Raw genomic sequence first — 20,371 nt, forward strand, 5'->3', positions numbered from 1 at the left:
TGGGTGACAGAGCAAGACTCCGTCTCAAAAAAAAAAAAAAAAAGTGTGTATATATATATATATAATTTAAGTTGTTCAAAGGCTGTCTTAAAGGTGAAAGTTAAAACTTACTAAATTTGGCTGGGCATGGTGGCTCACACATGTAATCCCAGCACTTTGGGAGGCTGAGGCAGGTACATCACTTGGGGCCAGGAGTTTGAGACCAGCCTCGTCAACATGGTGAGACCCCATTGCTATTAAAATACAAAAATTAGCTGGGTGTGGTGTTGTGCCTATAGTCCCAGCTACTTGGGGGGCTGAGGAGGGAGGAAGGCTTGAGCCAGAGAGGCGGAAGTTGCGGTGAGCTGAGATCAGGTCACTGCATGCCAGCGTGGGTGACAGAGCAAGACTCTGCCTCAAAAAAAATATTCTAAACTTTATAAAGAGAATAAAATTAGCAACTTCTATATAAAATAGAGGAAAACCAAGCCTGTAACTCTCTACATTAATAAATGTTGATTTTAAAATAACCTTAATCTTTTCTGTGTCAAAGCCTCATTTTAAAGGGCATTAAAAACTTTTAGCAAGAAAATCTAGATGCTAAAGGTGTTTTTTATTCACAATAACAAAAACTGGAAACAAACCTACCCATCCATCGACAGGGAACAGGGAAGTCGACTGCACTCATCCATCGTGCGATCACAACACACGAGGCACAGTGGGAAAGAGAGAAGGCAGGGCATACAACTCCACACACTTCACCGAGCCCTTCGCTCACTCCACACATATTTACTGAATGTCTTCTTTATGCCTGGCTGTTCTCAGTGCTGAGGATAGAGCAGCAAACAAAACAACGTCTCTGCTGTCAAGAATCAATTTATTTTATTCTGAGACAGGGTCTCACTCTGTCACCCATGCTGGAATGCAGTGGTACATTCATGGCTCACTGTAGCCACAACTTCCCAGGCTCAAGCGATCCTCCCACCTCAGCCTCCTTAGTAGCTAGGACTACAGGCGTGTGTCACCAAGCCCAGCTAATTTTTGTATTTTTTACAGAGACGGTGTCTCACTATGCTGCCCAGGCTGGTCTCAAACTCCTGGGCTCAAGCGCTCCTCCTGCCTCAGCTTCCTAAAGTGCTGGGATTACAGGCATGAGCCGCCATACTTGATCAACTTTATAACACTTTTTAAATGTATCTATGGACTCATTTGGGGAAAAATGACATCTTTATAACAACAGATCATCCCCCCTCCATGAGCACGGGATCTTCCTTATTTATCAGACCCGCACCTTCGTCCATGATTAAGTCTGCTGGTCTTCTTTCTGGAGGTTTTCTTAGATTAATTCCTAAACACTTGATGGGTTTTCTGGTTACCATCTCAAAAGCAGTTACACTTTCTGGTGGGTTGCCAGTAGAAGTATCACTGGTTTGTGCAGACTGACCTTGTATCTGGCAAATGTTCTGGATCCTGCTGTGGTTCTAACAGTTTATGGAGATTCCACTGGTTTTCTCAGTAAATGTTATTATCTATAAATCATGCAGATATGGTCGGGCGCAGTGGCTCACACCTGTAATCCTAACACTTTGGGAGTCTGAGGTGGGCGGATCAACTTGTGGTCTGGAGTTCGAAACCAGCCTGGCCAACATGGTGAAATCCCGTTTCTACTTAAAAATACAAAAAAAATTAGCCGGGCGTGGAGGCGCATGCCTGTAATCCCAGCTATTCGGGAGGCTGAGGCAGGAGAATTACGTGAATCCGGGAGGTGGAGGTTGCAGTGAGCCAAGATCACGCCACTGCCCTCCAGCCTGGGCGACAGAGCAAGACTCTGTCTCAAATAAATAAATAAATAATAAATCATGCAGATATAATCTCAATCAAACTTCCTCAAAAGTAAATAAAATAAAATAAAACTGCTCTCAAATGTAAATGGGGAAATAAAGGGTCTGTGAGTAGCCAGGTTACCCTTAAAAGAGCTAAGAGGCCGGGTGCAGTGGCTCCTGCCTGTAATCCCAGCACTTTGGGAGGCTGAGGTGGGAGGATCGTTTGAGCTCAGGGGTTCAAGACCAGCCTGGGAAACACAGTAAGACCTTATCTCTACTAAAAATCAAAAAATTTAGCTGGGCGTGGTGGCACATGTCTGTAGTCTCAGCTGCTTGAGAGGCTGAGGCAGGGGGATCACTTGAGTCCGGGAGGTCGAGGCTGCAGTGAGCCGTGATCATACCACTGTACTCCAGCCTAGGTGACAAAGGGAGACCCTGCCTTGCCTTAAAAAAAAAAAAAAAGGCTGGGCGCAGTGGCTCACGCCTGTAATCCCAGCACTTTGAGAGGCTGAGTCGGGTGGATCACCTGAGGTCAGGAGTCTGAGACCAGCCTGGCCAACATGGTGAAACCCTGTGTCTACTAAAAATACAAAAATTAGCCGAGCATGGTGGCGCGTGCCTGTAATCCCAGCTACTCTGGAGGCTGAGCCAGGAGAATCACTTGCACCCGGGAAGCGGAGGCTGCAGTGAGCCCAGACTGCACCACTACACTCCAGCCTGGGCAACAGAACGAGACTCTGTCTCAAAAAAAAAAAAAAAAGAGTTAAGGAATACCAAATTTTAAAATATACTACAAAGCCACAGTAACAGCCAAAGAAAAAAAAAAAGTGGGTAACCATACAGGAACAGACCCACAGGCCAAGGGAGCAGGAGAAATAAGGCAGTAGACTTGCCAGGGCTTTTTAAATGCCAGAAATGAATAAAATTTTAGAATTGTGATGTTTTTACAAAAATCTCTTTGAACACAACCACTTCCACAAACCGAAGGTGCTGGTGGAACAGTCAACAGGAGTGGGGCCAGTCTCGCTCCCACCTAACCCTGCAGCAGGGCCGCGTGGAGGCCCGGCCCAGCCACTCAAGGCGCCTGGAAGCTCAGCCTGCGAGTCCTGTTGATGTAGGCCCTGCGGAGGTGAGACGGACATTTGTTCAGTCAGCATTTTGAGTGTCGGGAGAATGGGGCTTCATGAGGGGAGGAAAGGGGCAGTGAGGGCAGACAGAGCTGTGTCTACTACATGCCAAGGCCAGTGCATCCCCCAACTCTCCGGCATTTCTCCCATCGAGACACGAGGTCTTTGTCCCTTCCTCTGCAATCTAGGCTGACCTGAGTGACTCATTTGAGAACAAGAGAATGCAGTGGAAATGATGGTGTGCGACTCCAGAGCTGGGTCAGAAAAGGCGAGGAGGCTTCCATCTTGTTCATAGTGACACTCCGACTACCAGGAAGCCCCATGCTGTGAGGAACGCCCCTCGACACTGCTATGAGAAAGCCCCCTAATGATATAAAGAAGACCCCCAGTGCTGAGGAAGCCCCCAATGATATCAAGGAAGCCCCCAATGCTATTAGGGAGCCCCTGATACTGTGAGGAAGCCCCCCATTGCTGTGAGGGAGCCTCCCAGTGATATAAAGGAAACCCCTCAATGCTTGAGGGAAGCCTCCCCAATGATATAAAGGAAGCCCCAATGCTATGAGGGAACCCCCAGTGCTGTGAGGAAGCCCCCAGTGCTGTGAAGACCTCCTCTAATCTGTGAGGAAGCCCAGGTCCCACGGAGTCTGCACGTGTGCGCTCTGGTCCGTATCCCCAGCTCGTGTTCCAGATGACAGATTCCAGAAAGCGCCTCCAGAAGATACCATTCCTCAGTCATTACGTCACCCCCAGCCGCTGAGTCGTCCCAGCTGAGGACTCAGACATCCTGGCGGAGAGACGGCCACTTCCTCTCCATATTCCTGGTCCACAGAATGTGTCCACATAATAAAATGGTTTTTTGCCACTAACAGTGTGACCGGGGCGTTCACACTAGTTGTGACCAGACTACTCTAGAAGACGCAGATAGGTTAATTGTCCTTGTTTTGCTGTTGAGGAGACAGATGTACCAGAGGTTGGGTAACTTCAATCTGTCCAGCTCTAAAGCCCTGCTATTTCTTCTTCACAACCTGACCTCTGACGATAAAATAATTGTGCTTCTAAGGTCGAACTCACAAGGACAGGACACTTGTCAACAATCTGTATTAACTCTGGTGCCTGCAACAGTGAATTACATCAATTATTCAAAATGGGAAACAGAGTGAGCTGATGAAGCAGGTGGCCCATGAGGCAAGCACCACGAAAGATGCTCAGCCGTGACCAGAATGCAGCTTCCAAAGCCACACGAGTGTGACATGCTCTGCAGGGTCTGAAGAAAGCGATGTCCTGTGGCTTACTTGTAGTAGTGCATCTCCCAGCAATAGCAAAGGTTTGGAAGCTGAGTGCAGTGGCACGATCCAGCTTGGCTGACAGAGTGAGATCCCATCTCAAAAAAAGTCTAAGTGTAAGTCAGTAAGTACATAAATAAATAAATAAGTTAAAATGTTATTACTAACAATTCACGTACTAAAAACTGCCCAGGGTTTCTTTTTAGTTATTTTGTCTTTAGGATTTACCCTGCTAGGATGTACAATACAATTTGTTTTTTGGGGGTTTTTTTTTTTTTTTTTTGAGACGGAGTCTCGCTCTGTCGCCCATGCTGGAGTGCAGTGGCACGATCTTGGCTCACTACAAGCTCCGCCTCCACCTCTGGGGTTCATGCCATTCTCCTGCCACAGCCTCCCGAGTAGCTGGGACTACAGGCGCCCACCACCATGCCCAGCTAATTTTATTTGTATTTTTAGTAGAGACGGGATTTCACCGTGTTAGCCAGGATGGTCTCAATCTCCCGACCTCGTGATCCGACTGCCTCGATCTCCCAAAGTGCTGGGACTACAGGCGTAAGCCACCATGCCTGGCCAATACAATTTGTTTTGAAGTCACTTGAAATAATTCCTTTCTGTACAGTTAAGCCACCAACTCGATTTGTGGTTTGGTTATTTTTATTCATTTTGCTTTCAGGTTTTTTTTTTTTCTTTTTTTGTAGAGATGGGGTCTGGCTGTTTCCCAGGCTGGTATCAAACTCTTGGCTTCAAGCGATCCTCCCACCTTGGCCTCCCGAAATGCTGGGGTTACAGGTGTGAGTCACGGTGCCCGGCTGCTTTCAATTTTTAGAGACTCCTTCCCCCCAACTTTTGACTTCATTTTATTTTAAAACTATATTAAAACATCCATATAGTTTTGACAAGGTTCAGGACATGCTACCACAAAATGTGGCACCTGGGCACACTGAATATTTGAAGCTGAAAGAATTTGAGAAGCAGCTTGTGCAGGAATGTCTCTCTGACCTTCCCCGACCCTTCTCTCCTGAGGCAGGTCAGGAAACCTAGGAAGGACTTTCTGACCCTCCCCTGAAGCAGGTGGTAAGACCCTCATGTGAGAGGCGCCCTCTGTATCTACGGGGGGAGGAAACATGTTGACCTCCAAAGAAGGATACAGAGAGAAATCTGAACAGACCTTGCTAAGTTTTCCCCAGTTCACTGTGTTTAGCTCACACTCCTCCTATCATAATTCTCCATAGCTTTTCATTGCTCATCAAACCTAACACAAAACCACTCAGGTTTAACCATTTCCTTGGGTCATTTCCTTATAAAGGCTCCCATGTCATGTAAAACTTATATTACATAAATTTGTGTGCCTTTCTCTTTTGTAAATCTGTCTGCTGTTCCAGGAACCCCAGCCAATGAACCTAAGATGGGTAGAAGGAAAACATCTTTCCTCCCCTAGAGCTCCATGATCAATACTACAGCAGATATGGCCAGAAATCCAACTTATAACACTGCCCCTTCCCTACTCGACAGGGAACCCCATTTACTAGTCTGGGGGTTAGCACCTTTATCATAAGCCAGCCTTCATCTGCCTTCCTTAGATAAAAGGCTATACTCTACAAACAGTTTTGAGCCTCACTTTTTTCACTTGCTAAGGATGCGTCCTAGCAGTGTGCTCCACTATGCAGACTGACCAGACCCCAGCTGTGAACATGGATATGTTCCCAGGAAACCACAATGGATCATTTCATTCATTCATTCATTCATTCATTCATTCATTTCAGAGTCTTGCTCTGTCACCCAGGCTGGAGTGCAGTGGTGTGATCTTGGCTCACTGCAACCACCACCTTCTGATTTCAAGCAATTCTCCTGCCTCAGCCTCCCAAGTAGCTGGGATTACAGGCACACCGTGTCCGCTTATTCTTTTTTTTTTTTTTTTTTGAGACAGGGTCTGGCTCTGTCGCCCAGGCTGGAGTGCAGTGGCACCATCTGGCTCACTGCAGCCTCGACCTCCCTCACTCAAGCAATCCTCCCACCTCAGCCCTGGAGTATCTGGAACCACAGGCATGCACCACCACACCCGGCTTATTTTTCTATTTTTTGTAGAGACAGGGTTTTGCCATGTTGCCCAGGTTAGCCTCAAACTTCTGAGCTCAAGCAATCTGCCCTCCTCGGCCTTCCAAAGTGCTAGGATTACAGGTGTGAGCCACCACGCCTGCCCATGATTATTAACTATACCTGTAAATGATATGTTAATATCCCTCTATCTAATGCTTCCACCTTGAGTTCAGCTTGTCTAACATTTTAAATCTGCTTTTTGGCTGGGGGCGGTGGCTCACAACTGTAATCCTAACATTTTGGGAGGCTGAGGCAGGCAGATTAGTTGAGGTCAGGAGTTCGAGACCAGCCTGGCCAACGTGGTGAAACCCCATCTCTACTAAAAATGCAAAAATTAACCAGGCATGGTGGCACACGCCTGTAATCCCAGCTACTCAGGAGGCTGAGACTTGAGAGAATCGCTTGAACCCGGGAGGTGGAGGTTGCAGTGAATAGAGATCACATCACTGCACTCCAGCCAGGGTGACAGAGTGAGACTGACTCAAAAAAAAAAAAAAAAAAAAAAAAATTGAAACAGAAACATACATTTAAGTAATCAAGTAAAATACATCCCCAGGCAATGTTATCCTGACCAGTCAAAAAGTCCATGAGAAAACTGTCACAAAAGCTGAAAAAAACAGGTGGGGGATAGGCCGGGCCCAGTGGCTTACATCTGTAAGCCCAGCACTTTGGAAGCCCAAGGCGGGAATATTGCTTGAGTCCAGGAGTTCAAAACCAGCAACATAGTGAGACCCTTTATCAAAAAAAAAAAAAAAAAAAAAGAGTTGGAAATTTTTCAGTCCCTTTTTAAATTTATTTTACAGAAGAAATGAGGAAAGAGATATCAAACAGAAAAAGGAAGGGATGAGGGAGATTCTACAAAGAAAGAAGTCCTCAGAAGCCAAAGACCAATGAGGGGGTCCTCACCCAGCCCGCAGGGTCCCCAGCCAGAGAAGCTAAAGACCAGTGAGGGGTCCTCATCCAGCCCGCAGGGTCCCAGCCTGTAGACCCTGACCAGTGTCCCAGGGACCAGGCTCCCTCTCATCAACCCACTCTGCTCTTGGGCCAGCCCTGACCAAGGAGCCTGACCTGCTGTCCCCGTGGCCTCGGGGGTCAGCACAACTGCTCTCAGTGAAGTATGGGAGCCACTGGAAAGAATCGGACCCTCCATGGTCTCTCAGCAGAGCATGTCCCAGCGCTCAATGAGAACTAGTCACCGAAGCAGAGTTCTAGACTTCAGCTGTTAGAACTACTCGCATATATTCCTTTATAATTCTAATATGATTTAAGAGCTATTTCTTTAGGCTCGACTTTTACATAGACAACACTGTATACCAATCACAGCAAGGCATGAGTCAGCTGAAGGAGAGTAGCTCACCAAATCCCCATGTGTTTTTCATATCTCCCAAAAGTTCTGCTATTTGATTCCATTTAGATCCAGACCAACTTTGATTTGGTCCAAGTAAGAACCGGGGGCTGGCCAGGCACGGTGGCTCACGCCTGTAATCCCAGCACTTTGGGAGGCTGAGGCAGGCGGATCACAAGGTCAGGAGTTTGAGACCAGCCTGGCCAACACAGTGAAACCCCATCTCTACTAAAAATACAAAGATTAGCTGGGTGTGGTGGCACGCGCCTGCAGTTTCAGCTACTCAAGAGGCTGAGGAGGGAGAATTACCTGAACCTGGGAGGCAGAGGTTGCAGTGAGCTGAGACTAGGCCATTGCACTGCGGCCTGGGTAACAGAATGAGACTCCATCTCAAAAAAAAAAAAACTGAAGGTGTGTGGGAGGTGTGACCAGCAAACATTTTCTGTAAAGGGCCAGAGGGTAAATATTTCAGGTTTGTGGGTCACATACTGTCTGTATTACATATGCTTTCTTTACAGCTCTTTAAAAATGTAGAGACCGGGTGCGGTGGCTCACGCCTGTAATCCCAGCACTTTGGGAGGCCGAGGCGGGTGGATCACGAGGTCAGGAGATCGAGACCATCCTGGCTAACGCGGTGAAACCCCATCTCTACTAAAAATACAAAAAATTAGCCAGGCGTGGTGGCGGGCACCCGTAGTCCCAGCTAATCAGTAGGCTGAGGCAGGAGAATGGCATGAACTCGGGAGGCGGAGCTTGCAGTGAGCCGAGATCGTGCCACTGCACTCCAGCCTGGGTGAAACAGCGAGACTCCGTCTCAAAAAAAAAAAAAAAAGTAGAAACCATTCTCAGCCCTAGGGCCATACAAAAAAAGGTCAGTGGGAGCTGGCCCATAGGCCTGTGGTTTGCCAATCCCTGACCAAAATTATAGCTGTTCAAAGAGATGTGATACTTTTTAAAAAATCTTACTAGATTTTCTTTTCCTGTTTCTAGTACCCAGAGGAGTGAGAAAATCTGAGTATACTTTTTTTTCTTGAGAGGGAGTTTGGCTGTTGTTGCCCAGGCTGGAGTGTAATGGCACCATCTCAGCTCACTGCAACCTCCGCCTCCCAGGTTCAAGAGATTCTCCTGCCTCAGCCTTCCGAGTAGCTGGGATTACAGGCATACGCCACCATGCCCAGCTAGTTTTGTATTTTTAGTAGAGACAGAATTTCTCCATGTTGGTCAGGCTGGTCTCGAACTCCCGACCTCAGGTGATCAGCCCGCTTCGGCCTCCCAAAGTGCTGGGATTGCAAGTGTGAGCCACCGCACCTGGCCTGAGTATACTTCTTTAAATCCACCTAAAATGTGCTCTCTAACTCAGTTTGGTGACACTGTCCTGTGTACTGTAATGTAATATACTAGACGCTGCCTTGCTGGAGGAGTCCACACAGCCCCGTCCCCCTCGCCAGGTGCCACGCCTAGCAGAGGACCATCTCCCACAGTGCCACCTCCTAGCTGCTACCCAGAGCAGTGTTGACTAATGAGCAGCCACAATTCCACTGGAAATTCTAGGGTAATTCCAGTTCTAGCAAACAGTAACACTGAGGCATTTATAAAGCCAGAAAACGACTGAAGACAACACAACAGTCAGATCCAGAGACCGCACCTCTAGGTGTTGTGTTTGTTACCAGTCCTCCCAAAATACCTTCTCCAGGACACCTTTTAGGACACTAACTATACATTACAACAGTTGAGTGAGCTTTCATTTTGTGTCTGAGAAGTTTTAGGGCACCTATGGTTCAGAAACCACAAGCCAGTTGTCCATCTGTCTTCCGCCCTGGCTTCCACAGCTCCTATTCCAAAGAGGTGTTCAGTCAATAAATGACTCATTCTGAGGAAAACATTTGTCAAGAAATCACTTTTTTTTTTTTTTTTAGACCGAGTCTCACTCTGTCACCCAGGCTGGAGTGCAATGGCATGATCTCGGCTCACTGCAACCTTCACCCCGCAGGTTCAAGGGATTCTCCTACCTCAGCCTCCCCAGTAGCTGGGATTACAGGTGCCTGCCACCATGCCTGGCTAATTTTTGTATTTCTAGTAGAGATGGAGTTTCACCATCTTGGCCAGGATGGTCTTTAACTCCTGACCTCGTGATCCACCCGCCTCAGCCTCCCAAAGTGCCGGGATTACAGGCATGAGCCACCACGCCCAGCCATCACTTTATTTTTCAAACAAGGTTTAGCGAGGTATCATCTGAAGTGTAATATTCAAATAAAATCATAGATCGTAAATCCTGTTAAAATCTGTATCAAAAACTATTTCTAACCCAAAGGCCCACACATGTCCCCTAAAGACAAAACAAAATTATAATATCAAAGGTATTTTATATTTTAATGGTTTTGCAATTTAAAAAAAATTTTTTTTTTTTTTCCTGAGACAGAGCCTCGCTCTGTTGCCCAGGCTGGACTGCAATGGCTCGATTTCAGCTCACTGCAATCTCCACCTCCCAGGTTCAAGCAATTCTCCTGCCTCAGTCTCCTGAGTAGCTGGAATTATAGGCACCCGCCACCACGCCCGGCTAATTTTTTTGTATTTTTAGGAGATTTGGGGTTTTGCCATGTTGACCAGGCTGGTCTCAAACTCCTGGTCTCAAGTCATCCACCTGCCTCAGCCTCCCAAAGTGCTAGGATTACAGGTGTGAGCTACCACACCTGGCCTGCAATTTGTTTTAACAGATTCTGAGCTGGATAGTCTGTTACAGCTGGTATATTTAAATTCGCATCAAAGCTTTAAGACCCTGGCCAGACACGGTGGCTCACTCCTGTAATCCCAGCATTGTGGGAGGTCGAGGCAGGCAACTTATTTGAGGTCAGAAGTCCGAGACCAGCCTGGCCAACATGGCAAAACCCCGTCTCTGCTAAAAATACAAAAATGAGCCAGGTGTGGTGCCTTGCACCTGTAATCCCAGCTACTCAGGAGGCTGAGGTCAGAGAATCACTTGAACCCAGGAGGTGGAGACTGCAGTGAGCCGAGATCACACCCCTGCACTCCAACCTGGATGACAGAGTGAGACTCTGTCTCAAAACAAACAAACAAAAACAAACAAACAAAAAAGAAAATAAGGGGCCAGGCACAGTGGCTCACGCCTGTAATCCCAGCACTTTGAGAGGCCAAGGTGAGGAGTTCGAGATCAGCCTGGCCAACATGGTGAAACCCATCTCTACTACAAGTACAAAAATTAGCCGGGCATGGTGGCGCACGCCTGTAGTCTCAGCTACTTGGGAGGCTGAGGCAGGAGAATCCCTCGAACCCGGGAGACAGAGGTTGCAGTGAGCTGAGATCGCGCCATTGCACTCCAGCCTGGGGACAGAGCGAGTGAGGCGCCATCTCAAAAAAAAAAAGAAAAAGAAAACGAAGAACCCTAACCCTTGGAGGCAAGGACCCCTTTCCCACGGACAGCCTTTCTCTCAGGCACTGCCTGCACTGGGCACACAGCACTGTGGAAATGGCACCTGCACTCCCTCCCTGCACAGCAGCCACCCCTCTCTACTCTCCCTGTCAGCACTAAGCTTGGTGGGTCAGAGGGACTCCAGCTTTCAGACGGCAAAACACAGAAAGCATCAAAACCTAAATACTCAAAAGGCTCCACAACATAGAGCATGGCCATAAAATAATACAAGAAACTGGAACTGGCCAGGGATAGTGGCTCACGCCTATAATCCCAGCACTTTGGGAGGCTGAGGCAGACAGATCACCTAAGGTCGGGAGTTCGAGACCACCCTGACCAACATGGAGAGACCCTGTTACTAAAAATACAAAATTAGCCAGGCGGGGTGGCACAAGCCTATAATCCCAGCTACTCGGGAGGCCGAGGCAGGAGAATCGCTTGAACCCGGGAGGCAGAGGTTGCGGTGAGCCAAGATCGCGCCATTGCACTTGAGCCTGGACAAGAGCGAAACTCCCGTCTCAAAAAAAAGCCAGAAAAACTGGACTCACAAAAGTGTGAGATCTTAAATTTTTAAAACGAGAAATGTGTGGATTATATAAATGTTTTAAAAATTCATTAAAATGCCAACTAAAAACATAACACAATATAGCTTAATATGTGAAAATGTATGAACGTAGCCAGGCACAGGGGCAAATGTCTTTAAGTCCCAGCTCCTTGGGAGGCTGAGGCAGGAGTATTACTGGATTACTTGAGCCCAGGAGTTGGAGATCGGCCTGGACAACATGGCGAGACCCTGTCTCTTTAAAACACACACACACACACACACACACACACGCGCGCGCGCGCGCGCGCGCATGTAAGAAACCCAATTCAAAAATGGGCAAAGGACTTGAAGAGATATTTCTCCAAAGACACGTAAATGGCCGATGAACATGTGAAAAGATGCTCAACATCACTCATTATTAGGGAAATGCAAATCAAAATGACAGATACCACCTCATATCCATTAGGATGGCTGCTATTAAAAAAAGCAACAACAAATAAGAAAATAAGTGTTGGCGAAGATATGGAGAAACTGGAACCTTTGCACTGTTGGTAGGAATGTAAACTGATACTCCCTCCTTATTGGGTCCTTGGAAAAATAAAAAATAAATTAAAAGGAATATAAAACAGTACAGCTGTTGTGAAAAATCGGATGGAGGTTCCCTAAAAAATTAAAAACAGAATTCCAGTATGATCTAGCAATCCCACTTCTAGATCTATATCCAAAAAAATTGAAAGCAGGATCTCGGAGAAGTATTTACACACTCAGGTTCACAGTTTTATTATTCAAAATAGTCAAAAGGTAGAAGGAACTCAAGTGTCCGTTGAGGGATGGATAAACAAAATTCAGTATATCCATACAATGGAGTATTATTCAGCCTTAAAAAGGAAGGAAATTCTGACACACGCTACAACATGGATGAACCTTAAGGACATTATGGTAAATTAGCTAAGCTGGTCACAAAAAAGACAAATACTACATAATCCCACTTATATGAAGTCCCTATAGTAGTGAAATTCAGAGACAGGAAGTAGAATAATGGTTGCCAGGGGTTTCAGGGAGGGAAAATGGGGAGGCAGTGTTTAATGGGTATAGAGTTTCAGTTTTACAAGATGAAGGGTTCTGGAGACAGATGGTGGTGATGGCTGTACAACAGTAAGAATGAACTTACCACCACTGAACTGCACACTGAAAATGGTTAAGATGGTAAATTTTGTTATGTGTATTTTACCGTGACAAAGAATTGGAAAAAAGGGCCAGACACAGTGGTTCACTCCTGTAATCCTATAACTTTGAAAGGCAACAGTGGGCAGATCATCTGAGGTCAGGAGTTCGAGACCAGCCTGGCCAACATGGTAAAACTCCATCTCTACTAAAAATACAAAAATTAGCCAGGTGTAGTGGTGGGTACCTGTAATCCCAGGTACTCGGTAGGCTGAGGCAGGAGAATTGCTTGAACCCAGGAGGCAGAGGTTGCAGGGAGCCAAGATTGCACCACTGCACTCCAGCCTGGGTGAGAGAGCAAGCCCGTTTCATGGGGGAAAAAAAGTATGCTCAAATACGTAACTAAATTTAGAAGAATGTAAAGTTTAGCAATTTAATGTTTATTAAACTTTTTGTGGAGTTTCGCTCTTGTTGCCCAGGCTGGAGTGCAATGGCGCAATCTCAGCTCACCGTAACCTCCACCTCCTGGGTTCAAGCGATTCTCCTGCCTCAGCCTCCCGAATAGCTGGGATTACAGACATGCACCACCACACCCGGCTAATTTTTTGTATTTTTAGTAGAGGCAGGGTTTCTCCATGTTGTTCAGGCTGGACTCGAACTCCTGACCTCAGGTGATCCACCCACCTTGGCCTCCCAAAGTGTTGGGATTACAGGCGTGAGCCACTGCACCAGGCCTTATGCTCCTTTTTCTTGTCAATTTAAATTCCTAACATTTTTAATGCAAAAAAATGTATAAACGTTCATAAAATGTCTAAGAGAACATGTAACAAAACACGTGCTCTCACTCAGGCATTATGTTCTGGAAACCGATCATAGTACCTACAAATCCACAGCCCCTTTGAGTGACCCAACCCCACTGGCAGGCCCTGCTCAAAGGGGGCTTCCTTGTGCAGGTGGCAGAAGCTCATTCCTCCCCAAGCACCAACCCGTGGGCCAGGCAGCCCCACAACACCCAAGGCCAGCCCGAAGGTCAGCGCCTGGGAGGTGGTGTGAGGGGAAAGAGCTCAGGCACTCTCTCTGAGGTGGGTGCTGGGAAAGGGAGAGTACAGGGCAGGTAAGGCTGGGTGAGCCCCTGCTGTGAGGGAAGTGTACAGACGGAACAGACAGTGGTGTACAGAAGAAACAACAGAAGTGTACAGACGGAACAAAAGAAGTGTACAGACAGAACAACACAACAGAAGCGTACAGACGGAACCACCACCTAATTGAAGCAGAAGGCCAAGAGCCCTGGTGCAGAACTGGGTCCTGCCAGAGCGCAAACCATGGTTCCATTTGCCCAGAGGCCCAGCAACAATACAGTGGTCCCAAGGATCCCATAGATTCCTACTTTCTTTATCCCTGCGTGATCCTGAACCACCTATCCCACCACCCACCCAACTTGAAGTCAGCCTGCTCCCTGCCACCCTGAGAACCCGACTAAAACAGCCAATCATTCCAGCGTCAATCACAGACGGCAAACAGTACAATCAGCTGGGTGTGGTGGCACGTGCCTGTAGTCCCAGCTACTCTGGGGGCTGTGGCCGGAAGATTACTTGAGCCCAGAAGCTCCCAGCTGCAGTGGGCCGAGATCGTGCCACTGCACTCCAGCCTGGGTGAAAAAGTGAGAACCTATCTCAAAATAAAGTAAAATTAAAATTAAATAAAATAAATAATAAAATAAGCTGCTCTGTCCCCTTCTCAAGTCCCTGAGGCATGGCCTCAGAACCAGAGCTTTAAACAGGAGTTTTATACCACATGCCAGACAACACATTGACTGAATTACCACACTACCTTCTATGTGAATCTTCCAGAAACAGTAAACTGGCAGGGGCTAACAATCCAAAACAAGGAGCTACCATCTGCCAAGGGCAGGAACAGGCCAGGCTCCAGACTTTGCACACTCTCATAAGCAGGACACCGCCAGCACCAGGCCTGCTGGCTCTTTCCACCAAGGGACCATGCCTCTCAGCCCGAGCGCTTCTCCTAACAGTTTCCAGACTGACCTTTTTCTACGTGATACGTCCACTCTACATGTCCTCCTGAACAGTGTACACAAGACAGAACCATCAGGTATCCACTCAGTGCTGCACACGGATGCAAGATGGCACTTCCCAGGGCCTGCAGCCACTTCCTTCACGCTCACCCCCAAGGACGCACACTGTTAGGCTTTGGGTTCCCCTATCTGTGCTGTTTTTATTTTCTTGTCTCTTTTGTCATCAATATAATCATTTGAGGAAGTAAAGAAAGGACACACATATATTCCTACAAATGGATAGGCTGAGAGTAAATCGACCTGGTATTTGTGAACATGAATGACAAAAGGAAAAAAATTCTAGCTGAAATGTAGCACTCCTTCAATTATAAAGGCAGACAATAAGCCCTGGAGTTTTAGCAGGAACAGCAACAGGTATTTTCCAAAGCATTAGAGTGTCACAGAAATCTCATCACTACTCCCAAAGGAATTACCAGAGCCATGGCTCAATCCGGTTACTTAGCTAATAAATGGGACTATCACCAATGTGGTTCAATACAGTATTTTGATAACTGTATTTCAAAATAATTTGTTCTCTTCTTAATCTATTTATTTCCTTTAAAATGCTGTTAAGAGGCCCCCAGAGGCCAAGCAGATATGAAAATTTAAGATGCCCCCTCCCCCACCAGGGTCTATACTTTGAATCACTTTAGCAGTTTCAGGCTGTCCTTCTAAACAGTTTCAGACAGTTTTAACAATTTGCAACAAAAGTATAAGCCGCAAATAGGATGTTACCCGCCTCCGCCTCCCAAAGTGCTGGGATTACAGGCGTGAGCCACCGCCCCTGGCTATAAGCACCTCATTTTACATTTTATTGTGTTTTGCTTTATCGCACTCAGCAGATATTGTTTTTCACAAGTTGAAGATTTGTGGCAACCCTGTATGGAGAAAGCAAGCCTATTGGTGCCAATTTTCCAAAAACAGGAGCTCACTTTTTGTCTGTGTTACATTTGGGTAATTCTTCACTATTTCAAACTTTGTCATTATTATGTGTTACGGGGATCTGTGATCAGTGATCTTTGATGTTCACACTGTAATCTTATTGGCGCGTCACAAACCCGTATTAGACAGCGAACTTAATGGATAAATGCTATATGTTCTGACTGCTCTGCTGACTGGCTATTCTGCCCATCTCTCTCCCTCTCCGTGGGCCCCCCTGTTCTGTAAGACACCACAATATTGAAATTAGGCCAATTAATAAGCTTACAATGGCCTCTAAGTGTTCAGGTGAAAGGAAGAGAAACACCATCTCCCACTTAAAATCAAAACCCAGCTTGGTTAGAAAGTCATGTCACTGGACGCGGTGCCTCACACCTGTAATCCCAGCACTTCGGGAGGCCGAGGCGGGCAGATCACCTGAGGTCTGGAGTTTGAGACCAGCCTGACTAACATGGAGAAATCCCATCACTATTAAAAATACAAAAAAATGAGCCTGGCATGGTGGCACACGCCTGTAATCCCAGCTACTCAGGAGGCTTAGGCAGGAGAATTGCTTGAACCCGGGAGGCGGAGGTTATGGTGAGCTGAGATCATGCCATTGCACTCCAACCTGGACAACAAGAGCAAAACTCCAACTAAAAAAAAAGTTATGCCAAAAACCAAGATGGGCCAAAAGCTAGGCCTCTTGCATCAAAAAGTTAGCCAGGTCAGGAACAGTGGTTCATACAGGTAATCCCAACACTTTGGAAAGACGAGGCAGGATGGCTGTTTGAAAGGATTCACCATTCTGGAAAGGAACTTAAGAGATAGCCTAGGCAACATAATGAAACCGCACTTCTACAAAAATTTTTCAAAATTAGCTGGGCATGGTGGCACATCCCTGTAGTCCCAGTTACTCAGGAGGCTGAGGTGGGAGAACCACTTTAGCCCAAGAGGTCAAGAGTGCAGTGAGCTATGACCTCACCACTGCATCCCAACCTGAGCAATAGAATGAGACCCTATCTCTCAAAAACATAGCCAAGGCCAGGCACAGTGGATCACGCCTGAGGCTGAGGCAGGAGGACCACTTGAGGCCAGGAGCTCGAGACCTGCCTGGACAACATAGAGAGACTTCATCTCTTTAAAAAAAACAAAAAAGGGCTGGGTGCGGTGGCTCATGCCTATAATCCCAGTACTCTGGGAGGCCAAGGTGGGTGGATTATTTGAGGTCAGGAGTTCAAGACCAGCCTGGCCAATACGGCAAAACCCTGTCTCTACTAAAAATACAAAAATTAGCCGGGCGTGGTGGCTCACGTCTGTAGTCCCAAGTACTTGGTAGGCTGAGGCAGGAGAATCACTTGAACCCGGGAGACAGAGGCTGCAGTGAGCCAAGATTGCACCACTGCACTCCAACCTGGGTGACAGAGCAAGACTCCATCCCAAAAAAAAGAAAAGAAAAGAAAAAAAAAAAGTTAGCCAAGTTGTAAATGCAAAGTAGAAGTTTCTTTTCAATTTTTGAAATTAAAAAAATACATATACAAATTTTTGAAATTTTAAATCGCCTCTCAGAACAAAAGAAAACTTAAAGGCAATTAAAAGTGCTACTCCAGTGAACACATGAATAAGAAAATGGCCAGGTCCATTGGCTCACACCTGTAATCCCAACACTTTGGGAGGCCAAGGTGGGTAGATCACTTGAGGTCAGGAGTTCGAGACCAGCCTGGCCAACATGGTGAAACCCTACCTCTACTAACAATACAAAAATTAGCTGGACACATGCTGCACATCTGTTACCCCAGCTACTTGGGAGGCTGAGGCAGGAGAATTGCTTGCACCCAGGAGGCAGAGGTTGCAGTGAGCCATGATCATACCACTGCACTCCAACCTGGGCAATAGTCTCAAAAAAAGAAAGAAAGGGAGGGAAAGAAAGTGAAACAACCTTATTGGTGATATGGGGAAAGTATGAGTGGTCTGATTAGATCAAACCAGCCACAACATTCCCTTAAACTGAAGCCTAATCCAGAACCAGGCCCAAATTTTCTTCAATCCTATGAAGGCTGAGAAAGGTGAGGAAGATGCAGAAGTAAAGTTGGAGCCAGGCACGGTGGCTCACCCCTGTAATCCCAGCACTTTGGGAGGCTGAGGCAGGTGGATCACCTGAGGTCAAAAGTTCCAGCCTAGCTAACATTTAGTAGAGCCCGTCTCTACTAAAAATACAAAAAATTAGCTGGATGTGGTGGTGGCCGCCTGTACTCCCAGCTACTACGGAGGCTGAGGCAGGAGAATGGCTTGAACCCGGGAGGCGGAGGTTGCAGTGAGCTGAGATCACGCCACTGCACTCCAGCTTGGACAACAAGAGTGAAACTCCATCTCAAGAAAAAGAAAAGTTGGAAGCAGCAGAGGCTGATTCATGAGGTTTAAGGAAAGAAGCTGTCCCCATTAACACAAAAGTACAACGTAAAGCAGCAAGTGCTGACAGAAAAGCAACACCAGGTTATCCAGGTCTAGCTAAGATCATTGATGAAGGCAGCCAGATGAAAAAGCAGATTTTCAATATAGACAAAACAGCCTTCCTCTGGAAGGAGATGACATGTAGGACTTTCATACCTAGAGAGAACTCAATGCTTAGCTTCAAAGGGCAAGCTGGCTCCCTTGTTAGGGGCAAATGTCACTGGTGACTTTAAGCTGAAGCCAATGGTCTGACCATTCTGAAAATCCTAGGGTCCTGAAGAATTATGTTTAATCTACTCTTGCCTGTGCTCTGGAAATGGAATAACACATTACTGAATATTTTAAGCCCACTGTTGAGATCCACTGCTCAGAAAAAGATTTCTTTCAAAATATTACTGCTCACTGACAATGCACCTAGTCACCCAAGGACTCTGATGGAGATGTACACAAGGAGATGAATGCTGTCTTCATGTCTGCTAACACCACATCCATTCTGCAGCTATGGATCCAAGGAGTAAGCTTGACTTTCAAGTCTTAATTATTTAAGAAATACATTTTATAAGGCTATAGCTGTGGTAGTGATTCCTCGGATGAATCTGGGCAAAGCAAACTGAAAACCTTTTGGAAAGAATCCGCCATTCTAGATGCCATTCATGATTCATGGAAGGAAGTCAAATATCAACACTAACAGGAGTTTGGAAGAAGTTGATTCTAACCCTGGTGATGACTTGGAGGAGTTCAAGACTTCAATGGAGGAAGGAACTGCAGATGTGGTGGAAACAATGAAGAGTTGCTTCTTACTGATGAGCAAAGAAAGTGGTTTCTTGAAATGGAATCTATTCCTAGTGAAGACCCTGTGCACATTGTGGAAATGACAACAAAACATTTGGAATATCACATCAACTTAGTGGATAGTAGTGGCAGAATTTGACAATAGCCTCCAACTTTGAAAGAATTTCCACTGTGGTTAAAATGCTATCAAAACAGCATCACATGCTACAAAGAAGTCTTTTATGAAAGAAGGAGCCCATCAATGCAACAAATTTCACTGTGGCCTTATTTTAAGTAACTGACACAGCCACCACCACCCTGATCAGTCAGCAGCCATCCACATTGAGGCAAGATTGTCCAAGTACAAAACGAGCAGGACTCACTAGAGGCTCAGATGATCATTAGTATTTTTAGCACTAAAATATTTTTTAATTAAGGTAAGCACATTTTTATAGATATAACGTTTGCTATTGCACACTTTAAGTAGTACAGCATAATTACAACTTTTATATGCACTGAAAAACCTAAAACTGTGTCGTGTCACTTGCTTTACTGCAATACATATTTTACTGTGGTGGTCTGGATTAGAACTCGAATTATCTGAGGTATGCCTGTGTACAAAGAGAGGATTCACAAATCACTCTAATTAAGCAGAGTGACGAAAGGCTCATTTCAGTCAGCCTGCCATCTTCCACATTATAACTAAATGCAAGAGCATCACCAATAACTATACTGGCAAAGAGGTTCACATTTCACCTCGATTCTTCTTTATGTTTAGAGAAAGCCTATTTTTCAGTATGCCAGGAAAAACCATGAAAGTAGACCTAACTAAAGCTGGGAGTTTCTTTCATCCCGAGAGGAACCACTTCCTAAGGAAAAACCATCTACTGTTTTGTAGAGTTGGAAGAGAACCCCTCACACAGGTGGAACACCCCCCAGGGCTGCAGCCCCGCCGTCGCGCTCAGCCTGGCCTGCCCTGGGCCCCACCTCAAGAGGCCGCCATTCCCGGACCCTCGGGCCTCCCGTCAGGAATCCGCCATCTGAACGGAGGCCCTAACTGGTCCGCTCGCAGAGCCACTGTCCAAATAAGGCATTTCGAGAGCCACGAGGATGACATAAAGCAGACTCCGCGTTTCTTCATTTTTCGTTAAGTGACACGATTTCCCTCACAAGGAAGGTGCAAACCCACAGGGCGCCCAGACCCTGGCCGGCACTTCCTGTCATCCATTTCCACGACCCGTGTGACAGAAACGGCTCTTCCCACCAATTCCCGGGACGCCGGAACCGCTTCCCCAGCACCCGGCCCCAAACACTGCCGTCAGCGAGCGGCCCTGCGCTGCTCCCGCTGTGGCGCCCGGCTGAGGGCCACGA

General features: G+C 46.6%; 2 protein-coding genes across 3 annotated transcripts in view; one reads left to right on the forward strand and one right to left on the reverse strand.

The window, feature by feature from the left end:
- Positions 1–20,371, forward strand: part of CBS (cystathionine beta-synthase) — a 225,327-nt gene that overhangs the window by 86,925 nt on the left and 118,031 nt on the right. The window lies entirely within an intron of this gene.
- PKNOX1 (PBX/knotted 1 homeobox 1) overlaps positions 1–20,371 on the reverse strand; it is a 70,024-nt gene that overhangs the window by 48,585 nt on the left and 1,068 nt on the right. The gene's annotated exons all lie outside the window — the stretch shown is intronic.

This window comes from Hylobates moloch, unplaced genomic scaffold (assembly GCF_009828535.3).
Source record: "Hylobates moloch isolate HMO894 unplaced genomic scaffold, HMol_V3 SCAFFOLD_14, whole genome shotgun sequence".
In the NCBI taxonomy this organism is placed as follows: Eukaryota; Metazoa; Chordata; class Mammalia; order Primates; family Hylobatidae; genus Hylobates; species Hylobates moloch.